General features: G+C 43.7%; 1 protein-coding gene across 3 annotated transcripts in view; it reads left to right on the top strand.

The window, feature by feature from the left end:
- Window positions 1-27,438, top strand: part of CACNA1E (calcium voltage-gated channel subunit alpha1 E) — a 493,265-nt gene that overhangs the window by 131,807 nt on the left and 334,020 nt on the right. The window lies entirely within an intron of this gene.

The following is a 27,438-nucleotide window of genomic DNA, read 5'->3' as shown; positions in this document are numbered from 1 at the left end:
TCCAGCTCAACTCAACTCAGGGGACCGGCTGAAAAAGGTGTCCCCTACTCCTCCGCCATCTTAACCTCTCACCCAGGTAGAGATTTTCTGTGGAAAATGGTCTCCAGCATTGGGCATCCTACTTTTTTGGGTTGCGTGAGTGTGTGGGGGAAAGAGTCAATTGTCATATGCTTCCATAGAAGGAGGTGAAGGCGCCAAGACCGAAAAGTTCCCCATCCTGAGGAGTGAAAGCTTACATCAGTGATTCCCAGCCCTACTTATTGATTCCCCAGGGGTGTCTTGAAATTCTTCAAAGGAAATTAATTGTAATTCACTTCAATTTTTTAAAATACACGTACATACCACATAGCACAAAGGTTCTGGGCAGGGGTGGACCAAGGGAGGTGGACTTGAAGTTGTATGTATGCCAAAGAAACTGTCAATCAGCCAAATAACAATAGGGAGCTGAAACGCCCCCAAATTTGGGGGAGTGATTGGTCTATGTTCACACCTGCAGGGTAGGCAGAGGCAGAAGGGGGTGGTGTTGGTTACTGAAAAAGTTGACAAAACTTGGATGACTACAGTGACTCCAAATTCTCAACAGAAATGCCCTGCTCTTCCAGAGTCTGGAGAAGCAGGCTTTCTGGCCCCAGGGAATATGTGAAATCCATGCTCTACAATGGGTGGCAGGGCCTCATTTCATCATAATTATTTTTAATTGGCGAATTTAATGATTGGATGCTTTTAACACTTGTTTGTTGATACCAAGAAAGTGCTGTTGGGTGGCTGCTTGGCTTAAGAACACAATAGTGTTGGTCATTCTCTTCCTTCCCTACCCAAATTAGAAATGCCAAGTTTGCTCTGTTGTGGTATCTGATTGATGCAGACACGTGGATCACTGTGTGCGCTGGTGCTCAGAACTTGAAAGGCAACCAACTGGATGGGGAGGAACTCAGTGATGCTTGGGTCTCAAAGGAACGTATCAAGGGCTGCCCCTGCTTTTCTCTCTCTGCCTTGCTGGATTCACATGGGAAGTGGGATTTGTGGGCAGCCGCAAGGGTTTGGGCTGTGTTCTTAGCCTGGTTCTGCACAGCCCAGTAGGAAAGGGGCAAGAGAAGGAGGCTAGTGGTAGGGAAGCATCTGTTTAGGGAACACAAAACAGCCTGGGAGAGGATGACAAAAGTAAGAAGGGGGAGAGTTAGGGAAGCCTTGATTCATTTCATCCGATAGCCCAGAAACAGAAGTTGCAATGTCTTCTCATCTGCAGGTAGTGCCATCAGCGCAGAACCACGCGGACCTTGGACTCTGGCATGTGCTATAATTGGCTGTAAGAATAGCAGTGGTTCTTCCCGTTTCACTGCGGCACGTGGGGAGGGAGGCTTTCATATCCCTTGTCGCAGGAGACAGATCTAGAAAAGTGATGCTATAGAGAAATTATTGCCTGGGGTCTCTTCAAGGATTTTTATGGTTTCAGGTCTCACATTTTGGGCTTTAATCCATTTTGAGTTTATTTTTGTATATGGTGTAAGAAAGTGGTCCAGTTTCATTCTTTTGCATGTTGCTATCCAGCTTTCCCAACACCATTTGTTGAAGAAACATTCTTTTTCCCATTGGATATTCTTTCCTGCCTTGCCGAAGATTAACTGACCATGTAATTGTGGGTTCATTTCTGGGTTTTCTGTTCTGTTGCATTGATCTATGTGTCTATTTTTTTGTGCCAGTATCATACTGTTCTGATTACTACAACTTTGTAATATAACTTGAAGTCTAGAATTGTGATGCCTCCAGCTTTGTTTTTCCTTTTTCAAGATTGCTTTGGCTATTTGGGGTCTTTTGTGGTTCCATACAAATTTTAGGATTGTTTGTTATAGCTCTATGAAAAATGCTGTTGGTATTTTGATAGGGATTGCATTAAATGTGTAGAGTGCCTTGAGTAGTATAGACATTTTAGTGATATTTGTGTTTTTCAATCCATGAGCATGAAATGTCTTTCCATTTCTTTGTGTCATCTTCAATTTCTTTCATCAATTTTCTATAGTTTTTGGAGTACAGGCCTTTCACCTCTTTCCCATTGCTGCAGTCTTGACCTCACACTTCGTGGCTGTCTCTTCTCTGGATTTTCCCCATTGACAGGAGAGAGATCGGAAAATGTGCTTGCTCTTCTTGTCTCTAAGATATTGAAGTTGATTGAGAAAATGACTTAAACATATTTTGGGTCTTGGCACTTCCAAACAAAGACAGTTGCTGAGGCAAAGTACAAGGGGTGTTTGCTGAGGGTTTAGAAAGAGGCAGGTAGCCTTTGTAGGCAGGCCCACCAGTCTCTTCATATCTCTACACATTCATGAGGACAAGAGGTTCTGAGATGGGGTGTCCCATGAAAACTGTGTAAGGGTGGGATTCTTGTCGCTTTTTTATAGATAAGAAAACTGAGCCTTTGTGAGCCTCCAGAGCTCACTCCAGTGGTAAGTGGTGAGATAGGATTTGATCCTAAGCCTGTCAATCCCTGGAATCCGTCCTCTTTGCACTGCAGCATAATGCTGACTGTGCATACGATCCAGATACGACAGCTCTCCTCCTGCTCCTCCAAAATAGCTCAAAGCAGGCCTTAGAACTCTGATGAATCTGCAAAATCAATCTAGCTTCAAAGCACACTGATGAGGAGTGGAGCTTTTACTGAAGTTTTTCTTGGCCAGATGAGGAAGACATTTTATATTGTACATCATCTAGAAAAATGTTCCGGAATTTCTTGAAGCATTTTTAACATCTCTGTTCTCCCTAATGCTTTCCCCCCCAGCTCCACTTTTAGGGTTGGTTCTTCTGTTTTCTCTCCCTCTTTTCCTTTGACCCCTTGGTCCTCCCTCCATTGCTCCAAGCAGTTCATTGTCCACTGTGAATGAAGTGCGCAGGCCAGCCAAGTGGAATGAATCTGTGCAGTTAGTTGAGCCGACTTCCTTTGATAGCAATCCAGTGAGCATCTGCAGTTATTCCAGCAAGTGCCCGAGTGGCTTATCAAAGTATTCACCCAGCAGAGCTGCTGTCCTCCGGTTGTAGGGACGACTATGCTGTTAAACATATAGGATTTTTTTCCATGTTGTTTCATGTGGGAGAGCATGAAGAAAGCGGCCGTTCAAAGAGAAGGCTTATGCTCCAGGAAGGCCAGTGGGGAAAGAGAGGAGGAGACTTCTATGAGACACTGGAAGGTAGAATTCTAGGACTTGGTGATTCCCTGGAAAGAGAGGGAAAGAGAGGAATTTTGGCTACAGCAAAAGGGTAAAATGAGATGGAGAATTCTGGAACAGAAACAGATTTGAGATGCGGAGGGAGGAAAATAGTTTAGGGAAAATGCTCTATGTTCGGAATGTAGGGCTTCCATGCTATCACCTTGGGATGCTGTCCCACCTATCTGGCCCTAGCAGATGTGCTCCTTGCTTTGGCCTTGGATCATCTGCTGGGGGGTCAGCCCCAGTGGGGGAGATGGGAGTGGCTGGCTGAAGAGCTCAGAAGTAATTCCATAGCTCCCCGCCATGAGTGTTCCTGAGACCATTGACTCTGCTTGGAGCCCCTGGAACTGCTCCCACCTCTGGGGTCTCTGTCAATGTGTATCCACTGGCTTTTGGTCTTTTAGAAATTTCTTGCTGATGGCATTTTTGTTTTCCACTGCTAGTTGTAGGTGTATTCTTAAACAAAACAAGGTAAGACAAACAGGCCGGAGGGAAAGAAAAGGAGTCATGCACTTGGACTATCCTCCTGATCGGCTCTCCTACAGTTGTTTTCCTGGCTCAGTCCTTTCCTGACTTTGAATTCCCTGAAGGCAGGAAAAATGACTTATTTATCCTTCTGTTCCCAAGCACTGACTGATTCATTTTTTTATATGCACTGGGGCACTTAGTCTTTAGGGATTGTATGTTTACTTCTTTTATAAACTTAAAAAAAAGATAAAAATATAACACATCATCTCTAACCCAAGATTGGTTTTTGCCCCTGTATTTTCTATTCAACACAATTTCTGAGTGCCTCTTCTGTGTTTAGCACAAGTTTAACCCAATGTGAAGAGGATATGAATACTTCAGAGGACTTAAAGCCTTGAAGCAATTTCACCTGCTCCTGCTTCTAGACTCCAGGGCAAGAGAGGATAAAGGATGGGTGGTCAGGATGAAGGATGGCAGTGAGGATGAAGAATGGCAGCAGATCTCTGGCTGGAGGAAGTTCTTTGTGGGACTGGCTGGTGGGTGAGTTCTTCTCAGCCCACCCACATGTCTGTTGCACACCTGCCCGGGGCTTGACAGACACCAGAGGTGTGTGGTACCACAGGTGGTACGCCATACAGGGGCCCTGCCGTCCTGGAGCCAAAGGGATAGGCCTGACATAGAGGTGGCAGTGGAGAGCATTCCAAACATTCCAAGTTAGAGAGTTAAAAATCATAGCATTTGACACATCTGGTCTCAGCCTCACTGTACTTGCTGAATTAGTTGTTTATGCAGCAAGGATCATTCAGCTTTCAAAAAGGGAGCTATCAGAGTAGGGAAGGCATCTTCGTATCTTTGCCTGTGGCTCCTGAATTCCCACTGGCTCAAAGAGAATCCTCAGCCACCCCAGTTTGTTGAGGTGACTGCAGTCACAGCCCACCACACTGAGCACCCCCCAGCTTTCATGGAGGAAGAAGACTCTAAGGAGACATGCCTCTTCTTTCTGCAAATGACTGTCCCTGAGCCCTCTTGGATCCCACCTGGCAGTTTGTTCTCAAGGTAAAATAGTACCCTGTTTCTAGACCGACTCCTTCTATGCCCACCAGCAGGGCTGATCTCAGAGTCTGGGGCATGGGACAGTCTTAATTACTTTACTAAACTGTGGTGTTCTTTGGGGGGGGACTTCCAGGACTGGGAGAGACATGTAGCAAGGGCCAGTCTGGGGTCTTCCAGCCTCTGTGAGGTGACCACACAGGGGCCTCGGGCTGTGAAGCACAGTCTAGATCCTGCTTTGGCCCACAATAGAGGAGGCAGTGAGTCTTAGCCGAAGCGCCCAGGATTGCTTGATGCCAAGTATTGCATTCTGAGCACGTCAGAATACAGTGGGCCTAATGGATAAAGCTATTATAAACAATCTAATTAATACAGAAGACCGCTGTTTTATTATGGGGGCCGCAGGCTCCCGTCCGCGCGCGATGCTTGGAGTTACTGCCATCAGCGCCTTGTTCTTGGCGTTCGGGTGGCTAATGCACTATACAGAGATGCAGAGGCATTTAATAAGATGATCCAAGGCCATGCTGAATTAATGTTTACAGCTTCTTGGCTTGGGCTCTCTGAATCTAGAGGTACTCAGGGCGGACAATGAAGAATTTGTCTGGGTCCTGGTGCTCTCTCTGCTCACTCTCATCATTCTTTGGCAGCATGTCCCTCGAAGACCTTGCATCCTGTCATTTAGTTGCAGAGCACATTCTAACATGGTGGGACATATCATGACATTTGTGTCATACATGTTACCCAGAAATCTCTTCTGGTGGCTGGTGGGGCTGTGGCACCTACTGGATCAATCTTAAATCCAGGTACCCATGTGACATCTAGTTTATTTCCTCTCTCCAAATCACACCATTCCTAAAGTGTTGTTCTTTGGAACTGCACCCGTTGGAGCCTTTCTTAATCCCAGAAGAATCTGGTCCATTGCCTTTTAAGCTTGTGATGTTATCCTGCATTGACGGGTGGTTTGGGAAGGCTCTTCTCCCAAGGCTGTCAAGTTCTTGCCAGATGTTGTGCTTTATTTCCATAGTGGACACCAGGAGGAAGTGGCCTGTATTAGAGGCCCAGGGCTCAAATATCCAGAATATCCTGGCTTCTTTAGGAGTGGTTAACTGAGTAAAAAACCAAACCAAACAAACCCGATTGTTATTTTATTTTGGGATTTTTTTCCCTATCAAAATAGAGCTCTATTAAAACGTTAGATCTAACTATACATAGTATAGTGTTTCAATTTTTCTATTGCTGCAATGACAAATTCCTGCGAGTTTAATACCTTAAAAAACCCACAGATTTATTATCCTCCAGTCCTGTGCAGCAGAAGTCTGGTATGGGTCTCACTGGACTAAAATCAAGGTGTCAGCAGCATGTTCCCTTCTGGAGGCTCTAGGGGAGAATTTGTTTCCTGGTCTTTCTGGTTGTTGGCAGAATTAGTTTCTTTGCAGCTGTCGGGTTGTGGTCTCCATTCTCTTGCTTGTTGTAACCAGAGTGGCATCCCCTTCTAGAGGCTGCTGCATTCTCTGACTTGTGACCTCCTTCCTCCATCTTCTAACCTGGCAAGAGTGGAGGGAAATTTTCTCATGGTATATTGCTCGCCCACTTTTTTGCCTTCCTCTTCTACTTTTAAAAGCTCATGTGATTAGATTAGAGATCATGTAAATAGGTAGATGAGATCGTGATAACCCAGGATAATCTCTCCATTTTAACGACTGAGCCACCCAGGCGCCCCTGTCTTTTTTTTTTTTTTTAAGATTTTATTTATTTATTTGACAGAGATAATCTCTCCATTTTAAGGTCAGCTGAGTAGCAACTGTCATTCCATGCACAACCTTAATTCTCTCAATTTACAGGTCCTGGGGATCAGGACGTGGACATATCTGGGAGGGGTATTATCCTGCCTACCACATACAGTTTCTTGACAAAGTCCACAATTCATTTAATTTAAATTCTAGAGGTTACGCTAGGGAGGAGGGGAAAGAATGTTTATTGAGCACCTACTGTATGCCAAGCATCATGCTAGACCTGCACATGCATTATGTACATAAGGTAAGTACTGTCCTAATCATGCCTATGAGTTAACTGAGGTTTGTAGAAATTAAGTAACTTGCCTCAGATCCAAAAGTTAGTAAATGAGGGTAAGACTCCAAGGTCTGAATCCTGCCCTTTGTACCCCATCATATCGTTTCTCTTGGAACTTTAACCAAGAGCCTCAGAATTGATGGCTTGTTTAAGCATAAATGTTTTCTCTGGGTTAGCTTCAGTATGTTTGAGGCCTGAGCTTCAGGTGGAGAGCAGATCACCAATTTCCCCCCCACTTCAGTCTCTCCTAACAGCAGGACCAATTTTATGTTACTCAGAGCTGGGCAAGAAAGGCAGTGGAGGAAGTGAGGAAACTCTGTGTCAGGGCCTTTGGCTGGGACAAGCTCAGAGTTAGTTGAGTGGTATCTTGTCCCTGTAGTGCCCAACCTTAGGTGTTGGAAAGCTGCTTGAAGCTCCTCCTCTGTTCTGCTCATCTCAGCTCACCTGGGGGCTTGCAAGAGGCTGGCCTCCAGCAAGAGGCACCTGTTTTTTCAGTGGACCGGAACCGAGAGCCTGGGGTGGCCTTACCACAGGTGTCTGGGCTGCAGGAGCTCTGCAGGGGAGAACCTTCCAGGAATTGTGGGAACAAAGGAGACAGGGTGGGGCAACAGGGCCTTCCAGGTCTGGGGTGGCTGTTGACAGGGTCACATCTGGAGGCCTTCAGGTCTGTAAAACACCCCCTTCCCCTGCTGCTATGTGATCGTTGATGTCCTGCAGCTGCACTTGGTTCAGATATGGGTAGACTCTTGGTGCTGTGGCATTTTGGAAGCTCACAGTTCAAGTCCAAGTTCTTTGGTTTCTGCATCAGTTAGTAAGATCCTCAGAGCGACGTGGTCCCACCCCTGAGATGCCCGTCACAGTTACAGCTCAGGGGGCCAGACCTATTTCCATCTCCGGTACACACATATGTCCACTCACGTACACACTTTAAATAATGTGATCAGCTTATGTCCTGCCTCAGTCTTCTTGTTTTTCTCTTCCAATTTTGGTGCTGCTCTGACAGGCTGGCAGGGCACCATGATTCTGTCTTTGCATGTTGATTAAAGCAACTCTGACAGATCAGGATTACAAGTTGCTAACTTGCTTTTGGGTCCTGGCTGCTGAGGAATTTATAATGTCTCCCCGAATCTCTTCTCCCTCTCAGCTTCTGTACAGGGAGTCAGGAGTGTTGCATGAACTCGTGTCAGCATCTTTCTTTTTGCCTCCAGAAGGGCAGGAGCCCGGGCAAGGAGACACTGGGGGCCTCTTTCTGTTGGTGACCAATTCCTACCCACGAATCACCTGGGGGTGAAGGTGCTGGGGTGCGGGCTCCTTTGTTTCATTTCAACAAATGCTGATTAAACCTCTACTTTGGATATTCAAAGATAAATCATGACAGACCTCTCCCTCAATTAAAAAGGCAAATACAATAGAGTATTATAAATGTAATAGGAGGCAGGGAAGTAGAGGGTATTATGGGGGCACATAGGAGAGCGCCCAGCCCAGTCTTGGCAGTGGGTGGACAGGAAAGGCTTTCTTAAGGAATTGACGTACACACTAGACCTGAAGACAAATTGGAGACGTTCAGATAGATGAGGGAGGACACACACACACACACACACACACACACACACACACACACAGAGAGAGAGAGAAAGTTGGGGTTTCGAGAAGAAGTAAAGAAGAGCTCTAAACAGAATAGTGCTATGAGCAAAAGCCCAGAGGCCAGAGAGAGGTAGGTGAGTGAGAATTAGAAGCAGGGATTAGGGGTGGGACCCTAGTGTGCAGTAGGACAATGGGTGGGAGGTAAAGAGAGATTGGATTAGCAGGAACTGAAACACTATGTAATGATACATAGGCCACATGAAGATATTTGTGCTTTAACCTCAGAGAAATGGAATAATTATAGACGAGTAGTTACATGAACAAATTTGGCCTTAAAGAAGATTATTTTAGCTGGGATGTGGAGAGTGGCTTGGAGGAGGCAGCATCAGAGTCAGGGAGACTCACTGAAACAGTCTTAAGTGAAAAAAGCAGTGGCCAGATTTAAAGATTGGGCTGGAGAAAGTGGGTGTATTTGAGAACTATTTAGGAATTGCAAAGAATAGGACATGCTGATTGATTCAGTGGGGTTCAGGGAGAGGAGGTGGCAGCAAGAATACCCAGATTTCTGCCTCAGGCTACTGGATGGATAGTAGAGCCATTTATCGCTTCAGGGACATAAAAGGCAGAGCAGGTGTGGGAGGCTAGGGTGGGAAAGATGAATGTAGCAGGGATATGTTGGATGTGAGGGGCTGTGGGATAGCCAGGATTGAGTTTGAATTGGTCCCGATTCGTGTGGCTGGGTTGATTATTGAAATATAATACCTCTATACTGTTGGTGAAGAACCACTGCACTGAGAAGCCCCGCATTCGTGTTCTCCTTTCACTGTCTTGCTTGATCTAACTTGCCCAGTCACTAAGGCCTTCCTGAGATCTGGAGAGGTGGGTAATGTGCAGCGTGGCAGGACATCTCCTATTCTGACTGGTTAGTGCCCTTGCCATCCCAGTTCAACTTTTTAAACATCTCTCCTTGGAGACAGCTGGGTGTCCTGCAGGCAGTTGATTTTAAAAAGTTAAGAGCTCAGGAGAAAGGGAGGTTGTGGCTATGAATACTCTATTTCAAGTCATGAGCCTGAAAGTTGAAGCCTTGGAGTGGCCGAGAGTCTTCAGGAAGAGTGTACAGAATAAGAAGAGAGGGCCTAGGGCTAAGGAATTTGGACTTGACCATATAGGAAGTGAGGAGCCAATAAACTATTTTAAGCAGGGGCATGAAGCAACCAGTAGAACTCTAAGGACTGAGAAGAATGCCAAAGAAGTCTGACAAGGTTGCTGCCCTAGAGAAGTGCTGCTCCAATTGGGGTGGGCAAGATAAATCCTGCCCTTTGGAAAGGACCCTGCTCACCACATGTGAGAACTGAAGAGCTGATGAGCAGCTCTGTCCCCCAGTAAGTAGTTCTGTCCCACAACGTGGCCCAGAGACCCCAGTGGGGAAGGATCTTCCTCAGTCTGTTGATGGTTAAGGTCAGCCGAGGGCTTAGCCAATCAATTTGCCTTTGTCGGAATCCTCAATAGTAAGGTTGTTCCTTGGGACTAGATGACTTCTGAGTTCCCTGTCAGAGCCTAGATAATTGAATAAGCGGGAAAGGGTCTTCATAAAAGGAAATGCTTCTTTATGGCACTTTGGAGTTTACAAGACCCTTTGATATATGTTTCCTCATTGTATCCCTTCAGCAGGTAAGATAGAGAGGATGTTGCTAAGGAGCTGAGACATGGAAAAGTTTGGAGTTGCCTCAGGTGTTATGGAACCAGACTTCAAATCTGGGTCTTTAGATCCAAAAGTTAGTAGCTTAATGCTTCTCCAGTGGTCTGCAAACCATATTCCTTGGCACACTTAAGGGACTGCATTGGGTCGCCCGTGTTGGGAAGCATCCGGGAAGCAGGGCTTGGCTCCTAGCCTACCTCAGCCAGTTAGTTTAGTCCGTTTTCCTGATCAGCCTTCTTAGGACATTTTCTCCCGGGAAAGCATTTCCCAGTGGGGGAAACCTATCCTGTCTCCAAGACTTTTCTAGTTAGGCCTGACTAAACCATCCTCCATAGTTGGTGTTGGTTCTTTTATTGATCACACACATGACCTAGCAAGCCACACCTTTTGTTTTAACCCTAACCCTTCAGCTCCAGCTCCAGCCTCTTCTGTCTGGACCGTGCTCTCTGGTGCCCGTTCTTCTCAGCAGGATGGCTGTCTTCCACCCCCCTCCTGTGGATTCCTGGCAGTCCAGACACTGTAAGAGTGAATATAAAAATTTACCATTTGGATTCTTTCCTGGATGTGCATTGTGGCTGGCCACTTTTAGTATCTTCAACTCTTGATGGACTTATATTTGGACCTTTGTGGCAGTGTTTTCCTGAAACCATTGCATCTCAAGCATCTCAATGTACCAACTCCTTTATTCTCAGAAATTGTATCTTCATTAAAACAAGCTGGTTTCCATTAAAACGTTCTTTAAAAGGCTGCATTTTGCCTTGATGCTTCTGTAGTTATGAGTTAGAGGGTAGAGAGAAAGGGCCCAGAGGCAAAGAAAATCATTTTACTTCCTAATCATACAGCAAAATTAAGAGTTAGTATTTCTCTGGTTTCCCTTTCTGAGAACTGCCTAGAATTTAGTGGCAACTTTCTAACTCACAATTTGTGAAATACAGGCCTACGCATTTTTCTTTTTCTCAAACACACATTGAGCACGTATAGAGTAGGTGCAAAACTCAGTTGTAGTCTCTGTAGAGGTTACACCGATTTTAAGGAATGATTTCTGCCCTCAAAGGAGGTTATGATCCCAGCATACACTTAAATAATACAAGGAGAAGCAGGGAGGGGTGGATAGGGTAAGTGCTGAGGATGGCCTGAAAATGGGAGGAAACAGACTACTTCTAGGTTCCCAATTTGAATGTGGGTGATATGACAGGTGACCCTTTTATATCCTACTCCAGAAGTGTGGGGGTTGAAGGCAGAGTTCCACTGGAGACCGAGAGCAGGAAAGGTCCTGCAAAAGAGGACTGACACTGGTAAATCAGTTTCAAATGCTGGTGGGTTTGATGGTGGGGGGGATCTGGACTCAAGTGGAATTCTCACACTGGGGCAAATTCTAGGTTTTTTTTTTAAGATTTTATTTATTTATTTGACAGAGAGATAGGTAGCGAGAGAGGGAACACAAGCAGGGGGCATGGGAGAGGGAGAAGCAGGCTTCCCGCTGAGCAGGGAGCCTGATGTGGGGCTTGATCCCAGAACGTTGGGATCATGACCTGAGCCAAAGGACGACGCTTAACAACTAAGCCACCCAGGTGCCCCATAATTCAAGGTATTTCAATTGTGTGTTTTTGAAGATTCACATGACCGCTAGTAGTTTTGACTTCTTAGCCCATAACAGACTGAAGCTATGGAGGGACCACACTCTGGGGCAGCTCACCCAGCAGATCCGCTGCTGGGAGAACATAGGCTCTGGCGTCAGATACCCGGATTCAAGTCCCTGCTGTCCTTTTCCACTCTGTTGGTTGCTTAACTTCTCTTGCCCCAGTTTTCTTTTTGTGCAAAAGGGAACTCATACCTACCTTTCTGGGTTGTTGAGAGTATGGGAGATGGTGCAGGGAAAGTACTTGGCTTATAGGTACAGTAAATAGTGCCTCATTCCTTTTACTATGAATCCAGTAGCTTCATAGTGGAAACAAGTCTCACAAGGCTGTGGTGGCCTAGCTCAGGTGTTAGCCTTTAGTCTTACAAGTGGTCAGGATAGCCATGCTCTGTGGTAGATTGAGAGTCTAGAGATCAGGCTCCGCTCCTGAGCCTCTGGGGGGAACTTAGATAAGCCCATTAACCTTCTCTGTATGTTATTCTTGTTCATATACTGATAAAATGGGAATGAAAAAAAATCATAGCATTCTGAGTTGGAAAGGATTTTCCGGTACAAATGTAAAATAAGGGCATTTAACAGGAGAGGCAGCTAAGGCTGGAAGAGATTAAATGACACCCTGAAGGCAAGGCAAGACTGTAGCCCTGTCTTGACTTCCAGCGTAATGTTTCTTCTCTACATGGTTGCCCCTAAAACTGGTGACAGCTCAGGGGTTTGGGAAGATTAGTTCATGCATCATGAGCTAATGATCCCTTGGGCTGGACCACCGGAATCTGTCAGATTTATCAAGACAAATCTGTTTTCATCAGCATCATTCAAGGATTCAAAGCATAAATGTAGTATAAGGTGGTAGTGGAAATGTGCTGTCCTCCCCATCTTTTTTTATTCCTTAGCTCCCTCCTTACCTTTGGTTCCTTAAGTATTTCCCTCCTCTGACCTGGCATTCACTTATTGGTGTTTATTCCATTGTACAATGTGTACAATGAGGGATGCAAAGAAATGTAAGACAGACCTTGACCTGAAGGGTCTTACTATCTAGCACGTAAGGAAGACATGTGCAGTTGAAAAGTTGGGTAAACAATATGAGAGGAAAAAGAAAAGTGAACAAAACATGCAAGGCACTATATGATTAAGTGTCAAATGAGACATCTAGATCTATGGTTCCCGAATGCTAATTTATGGGTTGGTGCTTGTTGATGACAACATTTTCATCAGTTTGCTGTGAAATGAGGAAAATAGGGCAAGTAGTGATTATCTCATAGGGCTAAATTTATTTGTTTTATAGGATTTTCTGAGATTATATCCTTCCAATGTTACAGTGCTAAAATGCCCTTTCTTTTCTTTTCTTCTTCTTTTTTTTTTTAAATAATGGAGTATAAATAGTGGTGGCTGTTTTTGAAAGCCCATACTTAGAAAATAAAAAGTTAGCCACATTATATTGGTTCCCTTTGAAATTTTGCTCATCCTTGAAACCCAAAACCAAGGGAACCACTGGTGTGGACAAATGTCTAGAGTCAAGGAGAAGAACAAATATGGAGTAGTGGAGTGTTCAGGGAAAGCACCCAGGACAAGGATAAACACTGATAACAAGTTGGCAGGATGGAAGGCTTTGCTACAGTGGAGAGATATGGGGAGACTTCCCCTTGTGGAATAATGTGAGAAGAGCTTTGGGGAAGATTGGAGGGTTTATTTCGGGCCATAGGGAGAAAAGTTTGGAAGCCTTATCCATTTAACCACTGTGCCTATAAAAAATCACCCTGCTGTTACCACAATAAAAACAGATCTCTGACTCCCTTGAAATAACCATAGTCAGTGTCTTTGAACTACTGGCCTCAGGCAATGAGTCAGTGACCCAGTCCACCTTGTGTTCCAGTTCTGGCCTGCCCTCTCACATGCCAATTTTTGACCTTGCTTGAACATTCACATGTAGTGAGCAATACCTCATTTTCAGTCTCGACCTTTTGCTTCTATCCTAGACTACAGTGTGGACTTTTCCTTGGGTTAGATCAACCCATGCCAGATGCTCATTCTGGCTTTGTCCTGAGATGTACAACCTAGGCCATGCCCTTGAGGACAACACCCAAAATGAGTTGGTCCCAGCTCCTGAGGAGGGCCCAATGAGCAGTGGCATGCAGGATGCATTGCGGGGGAGACTGGAAAGAATGAAAGAAGGCTCAACAAGACATGTGTCTAGGTGGAAAGTGAGGAACCAGTGGCGTAAGCCCGGGAGTCTGAGGCTGAAATGGTCACCATTGACTACAATGGGAAGAGAGCCTATTCAGGAGAGGGAGAATATTTGGTTTCAGAGTTGTTGACTTGAGGAATGGGAAGGGAGATAAAGGGAGGCTGGAGGAGAAAGACCAGCTCCATTTGGAACCAAGAAATATTCATGATCAAGAACTTTTATAGAGGGAATGGAGTGCTGCTGCAGGTCCGAGTGAACACAGGAGAGAAAGAAATGGAAAGGAGTGTAGCCTCACATGAAGGCCTGAAATTAATGCAGGAGGGACTGGGCAAATGGCAGGAGGCTGAGGAGCCCATGGGAGACAAGATGAGGGAAACCACTAACTTAGAGACCATACACTTGGATCTTGGCAGGACCAATACTTTCTGGACCGGAAGGCATGTTTCTCTATAGACGAGAAGCCGGAGGGTGAAGGAGAGACATGCTTGTTTTATAAGCCTGGGTGTGATCTGAGGTATTCCCTTGGCACAAACCTCTACCTCCTTTGCTTGGTGTCTTCACACCTTTCCCTGCCTCCTACTCCTTCTCAAGGTGGAGAGGTCCTTGTTTCTAGGAACTGAGTGGCCGTAGGGCACAGAGAGGGTAGGAGCCAATGGGGCCATCCTTCTTTAGGGCTCCCTCATGGGCTGCTAAAAGCAGTGAATCTGTTTGAGCTTATTTATGTGCCTGGAGTTGAGAGCCCATGTTTTGCTTATTCAACCAGCTTCCCACGCTGCCAGGAAGGTGCTAAGCAGCAGAAATTCATATTCACCCTCTCCCCTCTCCCTCTCTCTCACACTTTCTCTGGTATTCTTCAACTCCAACGGGAGCTAATATTTACCTGCAGTATTAGCTGTGGGGCCGTGGGATGTGACAGCTGGAGGTGGAGACTTTTTTCTCCCTTCCTCCTCCACCTGTCTTTCCCCAGAGGTTTGAAAACGGAAAAATTGTAATTGTAATCTTCAAGACTGCCTGGAGGAGAATTCAGAGACGGCAGGGACGAGTCAGGGGGTCTTGAGTTAGCTCGTCTACTAAAAGGCAGGGAAGGAAGATGAATTTGGTGGGTAGAGGGCTTTGGGGAGATGCCCTGGAGATTGGGTGAGCTACTAGGCAACCCGGGATGGGGAGTAGCTGCCAGCCAAGGGACACTCTTCCTTACCAGGTGAAGGACTCCAGAATTGGACGGGAGGGCATGGATGAGAGTCACAGGTATTACTGCAACTGGTCTCACTTGGTGCTAACAGCACAGGCAACCTCTACAGGGGAGGCCTAGTGGGCTTCACAGGGCTAGGCATATCACTGCTCCCTAGGGGAATATGCACAAAGGGCACGTTCCCTGCAAGCCCACAGCCTGGTGCTGACTCAGCCCAAGTATTCAATGGCTCACCTATAAGGAATCAAGCATATACAGTAAGTGGAACAAATGTCTGAGGCCAGGAATAGGAGAAATGCCTCAGCTCAACATGGTTTGTGGATGACAGAAAGATGAATAACTGGTGGTACGCTAAGACTTGATATGTTCCTGCAACGGGAAAAGAGGTTTCCGAGGGAGGCTGGAGGAAGGGACATGCAGGGGAGATGGGCTAGGGATGGAAAAAGGAATCTCAAAGTTGGGACTGGGTAGGGATGACACCCCATGTAGGTTCTGGACGTGGTGTGGGTTCATCTGGGCCTGTGAGCTGGCTCCCCCCAAGGGACCAGATGCCCTCCTCCACTTACTCCTCTAGCTGCCTTTCTCTGCCTTTTCAGCCATTTACCAGAAAGCCTGTTTCTGTTCTTTAAACTGCTCTTTTAAGCTGTGTGTCATAATTCTCTCAAGCCTCAGTTTGTCCTCTCGTTGCCATGGTAGCTGGCTAGGGGTCTCCAGATAGCTGGCGGTGTCCTGCTGGCAAAGCATGGGAGCAGAAGACACAGGTGATCCTGGGCTGGTGCTCCTGGAGCTTTGTGTGCCCCAAGGCCCCTCCTTGTCTCCCCACCCTTGCTCCCAGCTCCCTAAAGTGCCCACAAGCTATGCCTACCAAAAGGCAAAATCTGGGGAAGAAACAATAGTAACATTTGTTGTTGTTAGGAATAGCCAGAAGTGATTTGTCCCATCCATGGCTAGGAAGAGAAAAGGAGACAGCAGACAGAGAGCCAGGATTTAGCCTGTGAAAAGCCACTTCTAAGAAATGTGCATAATCTGAGGTGTCGTGGGCCCTTGACTTCTGAGCTAAGCAACCCATCTGGGATGTTCCCTCCCGTGAACACAGACATATTCATATTGACTCTTGACTTCACTTCTGAGGATCCTGTGATTTCCGTGCCTTGCATGACCACATGTTAGCTTTTTTAGCTTGCACCCCGACTTTCTCTCGGTTTTTCACAAGGTGAGATACTTTTTAAATAATTTATTTACATGTCCATCCACCCATTTATCCGTCTATAGCCATCCATTTATCCATTTATTCCACAGATATTCAAGAAATAATTGAGAACCTACTACCACTTTGTACTGATTGAACTATGGGGATATAGCAGTGAACGATATTGACAGTCTCTGCTCTCATGTAGTTTACATTCTTTTGAGACAGATCAACAATGAATAAATGAGAACATGCCAGATAGTGAAAAGTGGAAGATTAAAAAAGGGTGATGTCATAGAGGGTGTCTGGGTGGGTGATCCAGGAAGGCCTCTGACAAGGTAGCATGTTAACTTGAGATCAGGGCACCGGGAATTAGCCACAATGTGAAGATGTGGGAAGAACATTTCTAGCAGAGGAAATAACGAGCTTAGAGGCCCTAAGGCAGAAGCTAGCTTGTGTGTTTGAGAAATATCAATGTCAGTATGAGTGGAATGAGGGAGTTAGAGGGAGGTAGAAGGTATGGTCATATCAGAAGGTCATTGGGTCATACATGGGCCACATCAGAGCCTCTTGGCCTCACCTGTCTCTGGGAATTTTGGCCATTTGTTGAGCCCAGCCACCACTGCAGTGACTGACCAATTCCATGCATGTAAAACCCGACAGCCCCTCACTTCATACTTCGCATCTCCCACCTTTTACCCTGGAGCTTCCTTCCCTGTTGACACTGACCCGTGAGATACTCAGGACTCTCTTGGGCAGCTGCAAGTTGGAGAAAGAAATTAACTCCCTGAGTGATGAACTTTTGACCAATAGGAGAGTCAGCAGATAAATTTTTTTTTTAAAGATTTTATTTATTTATTTGACAGAGAGACAGCCAGCGAGAGAGAGGGAACACAAGCAGGGGGAGTGGGAGAGGAAGAAGCAGGCTCATAGCAGAGGAGCCTGATGTGGGGCTCGATCCCATAACGTCAGGATCACGCCCTGAGCCGAAGGCAGACGCTTAACCGCTGTGCCACCCAGGCGCCCCTGCAGATAAATTTTTTTGTTTTCCTCTGATGGACTGTCCCAAAATGCAGTTACTTGAGCTTTTTGTGGGCCAGCTTGGTAATACATACTTGTATTGGCTCTCCCTTGTCCCCAGCCTTACTTCCCTTTCCCCCCACTCCTGCTTTCATGTGATTGCACACTGTAATAAAGGCATCTAAACTCCTGCCTCAGGCTCTGCTTCCTGGGAAGCCAGGCTAAGACAAATAGGCAGGCATTAGGTGAAGTCAGTTTTGTAGGACATTTCTTTCTGAGAATTAGGGGAGGTGGTTAGAGAGTATTAAACAGGGGATTGTTGATCTGACTTACTTTTTAAAAAGATGACTCTGGGAGAATAGTGTGAAGGGAGGCAGGAGTGGAAGCAGGATGTGCAGCAGGGAGGCTTTTTCCATGGTTCAGGTGAGAGATGAGTGATAGCCCAAATGAGCTGGGAGCAGTGGAGGTCATGAGCATGTGCGTCCGTGACAGGGGCAGTCATAAGGCAAGGCAGCACTGACACAATGCTGGGTAGTGGGCCAGTTGCTCTCAGTAATGGTCTCACCCCTGCACAGCTGCCTTTATGCTTGGAACTCAAATACCTGGTTCAGCAAGATGACAGATACGGACCTTCATCTACGTTGAAATAGAGAGGCTTCCCCTTAAACATCGTCAGGGTGAACTGAGGACCTTTCCCATAACGTGTGGTCAGCATTATTCAAACTGTTCCTTGCTCAGGGGAAAAGAGTTTGGGTTTCCCACCCTCAGCTGACTCAGAGTAGCCTTCTGCCTTTATCTGTTTAATTAATTTACAATTACAGTAGTATTTCTTTTGCAGGGAAAGCTCCGTGGCTGAAAATTTAAGGAAATACTGCTTCCATTAATGAAAAGTAATTTAGCTCAATAAGACCAGACTGAATCTTGGATTCAGATAGCTCTGGGTTTCAATTTCAGACTGAGCAGTTCCTAGTTATATGCCTTATTTCTTATCTATAATGTGAAGATTAATAACGCCAACTGGTCAGACTTGTGAGAATTAAATGATTTAGATGTATAAAGTGCTTGATACATGCTCTCTCTATCCTCTGACTACCCGACACCCATGATAAATAAACCCCGAGAAAGATGAAATTCAGTTCAGCCTTGGCCCTCATCAGGCAGAGCTCCTTCCATGGTTGACCCTGGAGATTCTGGAGTTTGTGCCATTAAAGGGGGATAATAGATCCTTACCAACTATTCTTCTGGAGACATTCAGGAGGCTGGAACCCAGCCCTTTCTTTTGAGAGGCTCAAAGCAGCATCTATCTATGAATTACTGGGATGGTGCCCCTGTGAGATAGTTTGAGACAAGTGTTGTTCAATCCATTTTATGGATGGAAGATTCTAATACTTCAGGCAGTTGTGCCTTTGCAGTCAAATGCTAAGGCCGTTTTCCCCTTGCTGTCTTCTTCACTTGGTCAACTAAAAATACGCCAGCTCTTACAGAATAAATTATCAGGTGTTAACACTGGCTGATGTGAACAACTGTTAGGAAACTTGGACCCATCTTAGATACAATGTGTGTTTTTGAAATTATAGAAGTATTTTATATTTATTTTATAAAATATGAAAAAGCACACAGAAGAAAATCTAATCTGTAATTCCATCATGTCAAATTAATCACTAACATTGGATAACTATTTCTTCTGGGTTTCTCACCCCCTCCCACATGTGCATGTGTACAATTACATCTATATACCTATCTACAGTTTTATTACATTAAATGGGGATTATGGTCAGCACATACTGCTTTTGTAACCTGCTTTACTAGTTAATAGTATGTTGTGGACAGTTTCCTGCCATTAAATAAATATTATATTACCACATGATTTATTTTAGCATATGATTTTTAGTAATTGTAAAATACTCCATTATATGACTACATTATAATATGTTAACCAGTGCCTTATTATTAATTAGGATTGTAGTTTTTAATATTCAAATTAACAGTCCAATGGGCAATTTTACAAATGCATCTTTGTGTGCAAATTCAGTGATCTCATAAGGACAAATTTTTAGAATTGGAATTATTGGGGCAAAGGCTATGCATGTATTTATGACTCTTTAGAAGCATTGCCTGGTCTCCCTCAGGAGAGTTGGTACTAGTTATATCCCTTGCCAGTGGTGGATGAGATTTTGCCCTCATCTTTGCCAGCTCCATGTGCTTTAATTAGTAAGAATATCTCCTGAATCTCTCTTAAACATTTATTTGAATTATGATGTATCAAGCATTTAGTATAAAAAACAATTAAGAAACACCTGTATACCACCATTAAGATTAAATAGATCATAGTATTTGTCCTATTTGTCTCATTTAGCTCCCATTTCTAAAGGAATGAAATATTACAGGTGCATTTATGCACCCCCATCCCTTATCCCTCTCTCCACAAGTCACCACTCCTTTGAAATTAAAATTTCATTACCCTGTGCATTTTTGTTATTTTACAACATATGTATGTATTAATAAAGTATGTATATGATTTTTTGTGAGTTTTAAAATTTTACATAAATGATACATGAAATGTGTCCTTTTGCAGCAAAATGAACATTAATTTTTAAGATTAACCAGTGTTATTACATGCACACTTGTTTCATTATCTCACTGTCTGCATAGAACTACATTGTATGAATAAATTGAAGGTTATTCACTTACTCCCCTTCTGAAGGGAGCCAGGCTGCTCCAATTCTTTTGCCTACTGTAAATGATCATCCTTGCCCATGTCTCCTTGGTCAAGGATGTAAGATTTTCTCTAGGGTAGATGTCTTAAAGTGAAATTATTGTTTTGGAATGCACACCACACTGCTTTCCAAAGTGACTCCCATCTGTACACCTGCCATTTGCAGTCCCCATTTCTGTATGTCTTCCACAACACTTCAGACAATCAGAATTAGTAAAGTTTGACTATCTGATGTGTGTGAAATGAAATCCAATTATTGCGTTAATTGCATTTTCCTATTACTAATGACATTGAGCATGTAACATATGTTTATTGGCCATTTGGATTTCTTCTTACGTGAATTGTAGTTTCATATCTTTTCCTGTATTTCTGTTAGGTAGTTTGTGTTTCTTCGTTTGATTTGTTAGGGTTCCTGTGAATATTCTAGATATGATGTATGGGTTGTAAATATCTTCTCCCTCAAATGGCTTGCCTTTTTCACTTTGTTTATGGTGCTGTTTGTCACTCAGAGTTATTAATTTTAGTGTGGTAAAATTTATCTGCTTTTTTTTAATGATTTTAGCCGATTTTTGTCTTGTTTAAAAATTCTTCCCACATACTGAGATAAAAAAGAACTTATTTGTATTAAACTTCTTTTTTCAGTTTTGCTTATCATATTTGGCTCTTTCAATCCATCCATAATTAATTTTTTTATATAGTGTGAGGTAGGCCCAAATTTCATCTTTTGTCCCCCCTATGATTAGTCCTTTGCTACAATACCATTTAGTAGATAGTCAATAGGTTTCCACTGTTTCTGGGCACCTTATTTTATTCCAGTGATCCAATTGTATATTCCCTTCGGCCGTGTCTCAATAATTTAGTTTTTATAGCTGTGTAGTTCTGATGCATTAGGGTAAATTCTCCCCACACCTCTGCCAAATTATCTTGCGTATTGGCCCTTTGTTCACCCATATAACTTTTAGGATCAGCTTGCCACATTTCATTTAAAAAATGGGATCTTGATTGTAACTGAACTTTGGGAGAGAAATGCTATCTTTAAGCTCTTTCATTTTTCCATGTCCCAACATGACGTATTTCTTCCTATGCTTAGATCTTCCTTAAAATCCCTCAAGAGAGTTTAAATTTTTTTCTCTACATATTTTATTGCATGTCTTTTATTAAATTGTGTTTTTACACACTATGTAGTTTTGATGCTATTGCATGGTATCTACCTATCCTTGTATTTTCTGATTCTTTGCTATAATTGTATGAGAACCTGTGTGTTTGTATATTGATTTCATATCCAGCATCCCTGGAGAACTCTTTATTATTTTGGATTTGTTTTTTCTCTTGGCTCTCTTCTATTTGGTATGTAAACAGCACCAACAGTGAATAATGACAGTGTTGCTTTTTCCTTTTCAGTCTATATGTCTTTTCCTTCTTTTTACTTTGTTGATTACATTGACTAGTACTTCGCTTACAATATTGAATAGAAACAGTTTTAGTAGATATCCTAGTCACATACCTTCCCTCACTTGCTTATCTGCAAGGCTGTCCTCCTCCTGCGGATACCTTCTCTCCGATCACCCTTCCTACCTTACCTGGCCTGTTGTCTAGTGCTCTAGCTCTATCATGTGTGTGCATATTCAGAATTAAACAATCTATCTACCTATCTACCCATCTATCTACCTATCTAATCTTCTATCTACCTAATCATTTATCTTTATTGTAGATCTGTCCCCATACTACTTACCATTATCTTTTGTTCATTGTGCCATTTTCTTGCAAGCCATTCTTCTCTTCCATCTAAATTTCCTGCTTGAGGGATAGTGTATAGTACTTATTTCACCTGAACCTGAGTAGTAAACTTTTCTTTATTTTTCTGAGAAAGCCTTTATTTTAACCTCAATTTTGAGAAGTAATTTAGCTGAGTATTTTTAATACTGTAAGATATTAATCCATTATCTTCTGGTCTCTGTGATTATAGCTGGTAATCAAATTGTTGTTTCTTGTAGATAATCTTTTTTCTCAGGATGCTTTTAGGAATTTCTCTTTATAATTTTAGATCTTTTGATATTTCACTGGAATGTGTATAGGTTGTGTTTATTTTTGTTCATCCTTAGAACTCATTGAAGGATTTATTTTTATTTTATTTTATTTTTTTTGGCATTTCTTTTTTTAATAGTAATTTTCTATTATGTTATGTTAGTCACCATACAGTACATCCCAAGTTTTTGATGTAAAGTTCCATGATTCATTACTTGCGTATAACACCCAGCGCACCAGCAATACGTGCCCTCCTTAATACCCATCACCGGCCTATCCCGATCTCCCACCCGCCTCCCCTCTAAAGCCCTCAATTTGTTTCCCAGAGTCATTGAAGGATTTATACCTTTCATTAATACTGGAAAATTTATCCTTTAGCTCTTAAAATACTCTCTCTCCACTTTCTCTCCTTTCTCTCTTTCTAGAACTCCCATGAGATATATTTTGGATTTTGCAATCTGTTTTACCTGTCTTTTAAATTTATATTTTCCATCTCTTTATCTCTCTGGCTGTATACTGGGGAGATTCCCTCATATATGTCTACCTGTTCACTAATGCTTCCCTTAGTTGTGTCTAACCTAATAGTTAATTTACCTGTTGCCTTTAATTTTAACGATTTCATTTTTGTTACAAGAAATTGAATTTGCCTCTTAATATTTTTTTTATTGTATCGTATTTCTTTCTTTATATACATTGTCTATTACTTCAAGCTGTAGTGGTCTAATTCTCCAGTTTGTTGTATCAACTAACTTTTCCATATAGTGAATGGTTTCCTTACCTGATTAAAAAGTTCTGATTGCAAGCTCATGTCTAATGATGCTTCTTTTTCCTAGGGGAATGCGGGAAGTCAGAGTCATGAGAGTGCCTCATAGAGGGTTTCTATTTGTTCTCTTACTTGACCCAGGAAAGTTACTGGGACTAGTTTCCACATTGATTTTTTTTGGCTTAAGGGTTTCTAAACCCTCCTGAACATACAGTGTGGAATTCAGCTTGTAAATCCATGTAACACGCCATGCTGGCTTTTGATTTCTCAGGGTTTTGCTTTTCATTCACCCAGATAGAAGTTTCCTCATTATCTCCTTTTGCTGCAGAGTTGATTTTTCTGCAGTTCATTGTTTAACTCAGGGTGTGTAGTCTTTCAAGTGTTCCAGCTTAATGCAGAGTTTTAGTTTCAACTTCTGTTCACTTACGCTCCTAAGACTGTATCTCTTGCTCTTGAATGGACATTAAAACCCATTCATTAAATCCTCTGGGTTGTCTGGACTAATCACTGTCCGTGGGATAGCTGCAGTTTTGGCTCACATGCTTGGTTTTATGTTTTTCATGTCTTCCTGGGAGATTCCTTTCATATTTTGCAAGTTTAGCAATGTATATTTTAAAATCTATTTGAAAATGCATTCCTGTACTTTAGTTTTCTAGAAATTTGTAGCAAGAGGTTTCTCTTGTTCTGCCATCTTGCTAGTACTAGATCCTTGAATGTCTTTTACAAAGAGAGTACTCTGAAATAGGAAAATGTAAGGTATTTCCTCAGGGATACACAGAGTCCTCTAGAACTTTTAAGTGTGATGTACTTAATGGAGAGGTTAGTCAAAGTGCTGGACTGAGCATAAGGGAAGGTTTGAGGAAGGAATTTGGGGAGAAAGAACAGTACTTTAATGGACAGCTTTTTCTGCCCCCCAATTGTACACAATTGCTTAGCTAAGCAGTTCAATTAGAAGAGTGATGATTGATTAGCCCTTACCGACAGCTCCTAAAAATAGCTTGTCTGAAATAATTGAGTCTTTTTAGGAAATGAAAGATCAGAATATGGAAGCAGGGAGATGGCTCTCAAGTTCTAGTGAAGATAAATTCTAGAAGCAAAGTGGGGGGCCACAGAGGGTGTTAGTGAAAGGAGATGCTTTACAGTATAGAAGAGGAAGCAAACAGAAGGAGAAGCAGGGGGTGAGGACCACCTGTAAAGGATTGAGTTGAAAACATGAGTGTAGGAGTTTTCCCTGAAGACAAAGCTGATTTGAGGGGGAGAACCTATTCTCAATGGGGCCTTGTGACCACATTGCTTAATATCCAGAGTACCAGGAAAAACGCTACTTGTCTGAGATCCAGTTGCTAAGCCTTAAGCAGGTGATGTTGGGTTGGGATCACTCTTGTATTTTTGGCCTGAGTTTTTCCCTCAGCCTCTGCTAAGAATATATGCTCTTTTACACTGAGCTGTGGATCCCCATGTAGGACTATGAGGCATTAGAAAACCAGAGGTGCCACTCCGAGTTCACTCCAGTTCCCAGACTCCATGTTTTACCAGATATGAGGAATTGAAGAGAAGGTAGTATGTGGTTTGGCCAGAGCATTCCACTGGGGGTTACTGCCTTCCAGGTTAGATTACTTTTTTTTTTTTTTTTTTTTTTTTTTTTTTTTTACTTTTTCAGGAGTCTCCTATCAAGACTTTATTTTAAAAGGTCTGAGCAGAGAGTGGGGCACAGGGCTGTGTAAGCAGTGTCATGTGGCAAGTGGAATGTCTCAGTCTGGGGAATTGTGGCTGGTGACCGGTCTGATCAGGCATTGTATGACGAGGACAACACGCTGCCACCATGGCCTGTCCAATTAGTCTGGATAAACTGTCTGGGTTTGGCTGAGAGTTCGTAAGTGTGAGCTCCAGAATAATCCTGCTGAACCTGGATGAGGTTGGCTGGTAGATCTTGCCTCTGCATGTCATAGAAGGAAAGGGCTGTGGTGCTGAAGCAGGGCATGGGGATGCCCGCCGGACCCCAGTGCTCATTGCCCACCACCACGAGCCCTGGCAGTTCTCAACAGCTGACTTAAAAAAGTCACCTAGTAGTAGATTCTGAAGTTGTGGGTTCCAATCAAATGCATCCTTTATCTTTCCTGGGAACATGCCCCTGATGGTACAGCCCTCTCTCCACATCAGGGCGATACCACCATCGTGGAGGGTCCAGCCAAATTCTGTGGCCACCTGTCTTAGTATGCTCTTAAATGCTCTTGAGCAACTCAGTTATTCTGCACCAGTGGTCTTAACCAGGGGCATTTTATTCCCCCGAAGGTCATTTGGCAATCTGGACACATTTTTGATTGTCACAAGTGGGGGGTGCATGTGGCGTCTAGTGGTGAGAGGCCAGGAATGCTAAATGTCCTGTGATGCATAGGAGAGCCCACCCTTGCAAAGAATGATCTGATTCAAAAATGCCAATAGTGCTGAGGTTGAGAAGCGCTGCTCACATGTCTTATCTAGAAGATGGTAGGGTTAGAAGAGGAGGTTGGTGTGTGTGTAGCTAGATTAGGTAAGCTCTGAATTCAAATTACCCGTCTATCTAACACAGAACACTTCTGCCCACATCACATCCATAGAAACCTGAATCAAATGAAATGAGTTAAAAACAATCCCTCCCTTTTCTACCAAAGAACAAAATCTTGTACTCAAAATGCTGTGAGCTTTGCAGGTTCACAGTGACCACTGTGTTTGCCTGCATGCCCTGGGTCATTCCTCTTATCATGTTATGTTTGCAAATTGCACTTGTACTTGTGAGGTAAGGGTTGAGGACCGTCTTCCCTAAGCTGAACTTGTCTTGAGAACAGGTTTATCACTTCTAGCTTTTCCCGCAGACTTCCCAACATGGTGCAGGTCCCAAGACATCCATGTCCTGTTTGTATCCATTTGGCTTTGCATATAGTTTCCATTCATTTATTCATTCATTCCATAAACATGCATTCACTACCCACCATGCACAGACATTGGTTGCTGTGGGGAACGCAAGCCCCTTACACTGTAGTGGGGGGGAGAGGTCCGTATACCACAGTTTCTGAGGCAGAGGGACATAAAGTACCATAGGTTCTCTAAAAGAGAGATCATGTTTGTTGTATGATCACAAAATGTTTCATAGAGGAGATATTGTATGAACTGGGCTTTTAACACTCTCTAATTGTTTTTCTTTTCTTTTTCTTCTTCTTCTTCTTCTTTTTTTTTTTTTTTAGAGAGAGGGAGAGTGCACATTTGCTTGGGGGAGGAGCGGCAGAGGAAGAGGGAGAGAGAGAATATTAAGCAGGTTCCAGGCTCAGTCTCATGACCCTGAGATCATGACCCGAGTTGAAATCAAGAGTTGAACGCTTAACTGACTGAGCCACCCAGGCGCCCCAAGTCTATCTAGTTTGTTACAGGTGATTATGGAAGTAGGGGAAAGGAAGGGAGAAAGAATGAGAGAGAAAATGCAGAAGGATTACGTCAAAGGTGCATTTGTGGAATGGTGAGCAGTCCTGCCTCCCTGGAGCAGGCAGTGAGTACTGCAAAGTGGTGAGGAATTGCTGGGAGCATAGACAGGGTGGGCGTGGAACATTTTGTTCAGTCCTGGTCCTTAAAATAAGGAATTAGATTAGATGACGTTTAAGTTTGGTTTTAACCCTAAGATTATAAGATCTCATGATTCCCTGGTGATATTTGATAGGCATTAGGAGACTCATTTATTTATTAAATAAGTATATTTGTTTAATGACCTTTTACCAGACACTGTACTAGACACAGGCGATACAACAGTGAACACGCTCTCGAATTTTATTCCACCGAAGGCTAGGACCAGGGTCAGAGGTGGGCTGTGCAATGAACCGTACCAGGTAGAACCTGGAAGAGAAAGAAGGCTTAGGAGGCCCTTCTTCTCTTCTGAGGAGGAGGTATGAAGTCCTGAACTTGAGAGGTAGTGGTGCAAAGGGAAAAGAAAGGAAGATTATGAAAGTGAAATAAAGAAAAAAAAAGTGACGGGGTGTGGGGGATGGTTGCTGTGGGAAGTGGGCAGGAGGAAGAATCAAAGATGCATGCAAAGTTTTGTTCTGTGTTACGGAGGCTGTGAGGCTGCAAACAGAATGAGACCTGCGAGGGCACTGGTTTGGAGGGAAAGAGCACGTGTTTTTAAACCAGTTGATTGATTCATGGTGTCATCAGGTTATCTAGGTGGGGGAGCCCATTTGAGCAGCGGTGAATGTGGTGCCTGACTTTAAAAAGAGTAGGGCCAAAGATAAAGATTTGGGCATCTCTCAGATATTAGCTTTAGCGGCAGTCATGCTGATGGATGAGATCACCGAGAGAGGGTTATGCTGAGAGAAAAGGTAGGGACAGGCTCCGAGGAATGCAGACGTTTAGGAGGTGGGAGAAGAAAAGGTGAAGAAGAGGAAGGGGCAGGTAGGGAAGTGGGAATGGAAAGTAGATTGGAAGTGCTCCTGACACGGAAGCAGGGAGGCAGAGAAGCCAGTTCCTGCTGAGTCCGGGATGCAGCAGAATGTGCGCACACCCTAATAGCCTCCAGGGAAACAGACTCTGGTTTTAAAAATCCCTTGGATGCATTTAGCTGTAGAAGTGTTGAGCCACCTGATCGTTTTATCACTTCTTGGTGCCTCAGCCAGAGGG

The sequence above is a fragment of the Ailuropoda melanoleuca genome, chromosome 8 (genome assembly GCF_002007445.2).
Source record: "Ailuropoda melanoleuca isolate Jingjing chromosome 8, ASM200744v2, whole genome shotgun sequence".
NCBI classification, from domain to species: Eukaryota; Metazoa; Chordata; class Mammalia; order Carnivora; family Ursidae; genus Ailuropoda; species Ailuropoda melanoleuca.
The sequence above is the reverse complement of the archived record's forward strand: the minus strand, read 5'-3'. Positions and strand labels throughout refer to the sequence as shown.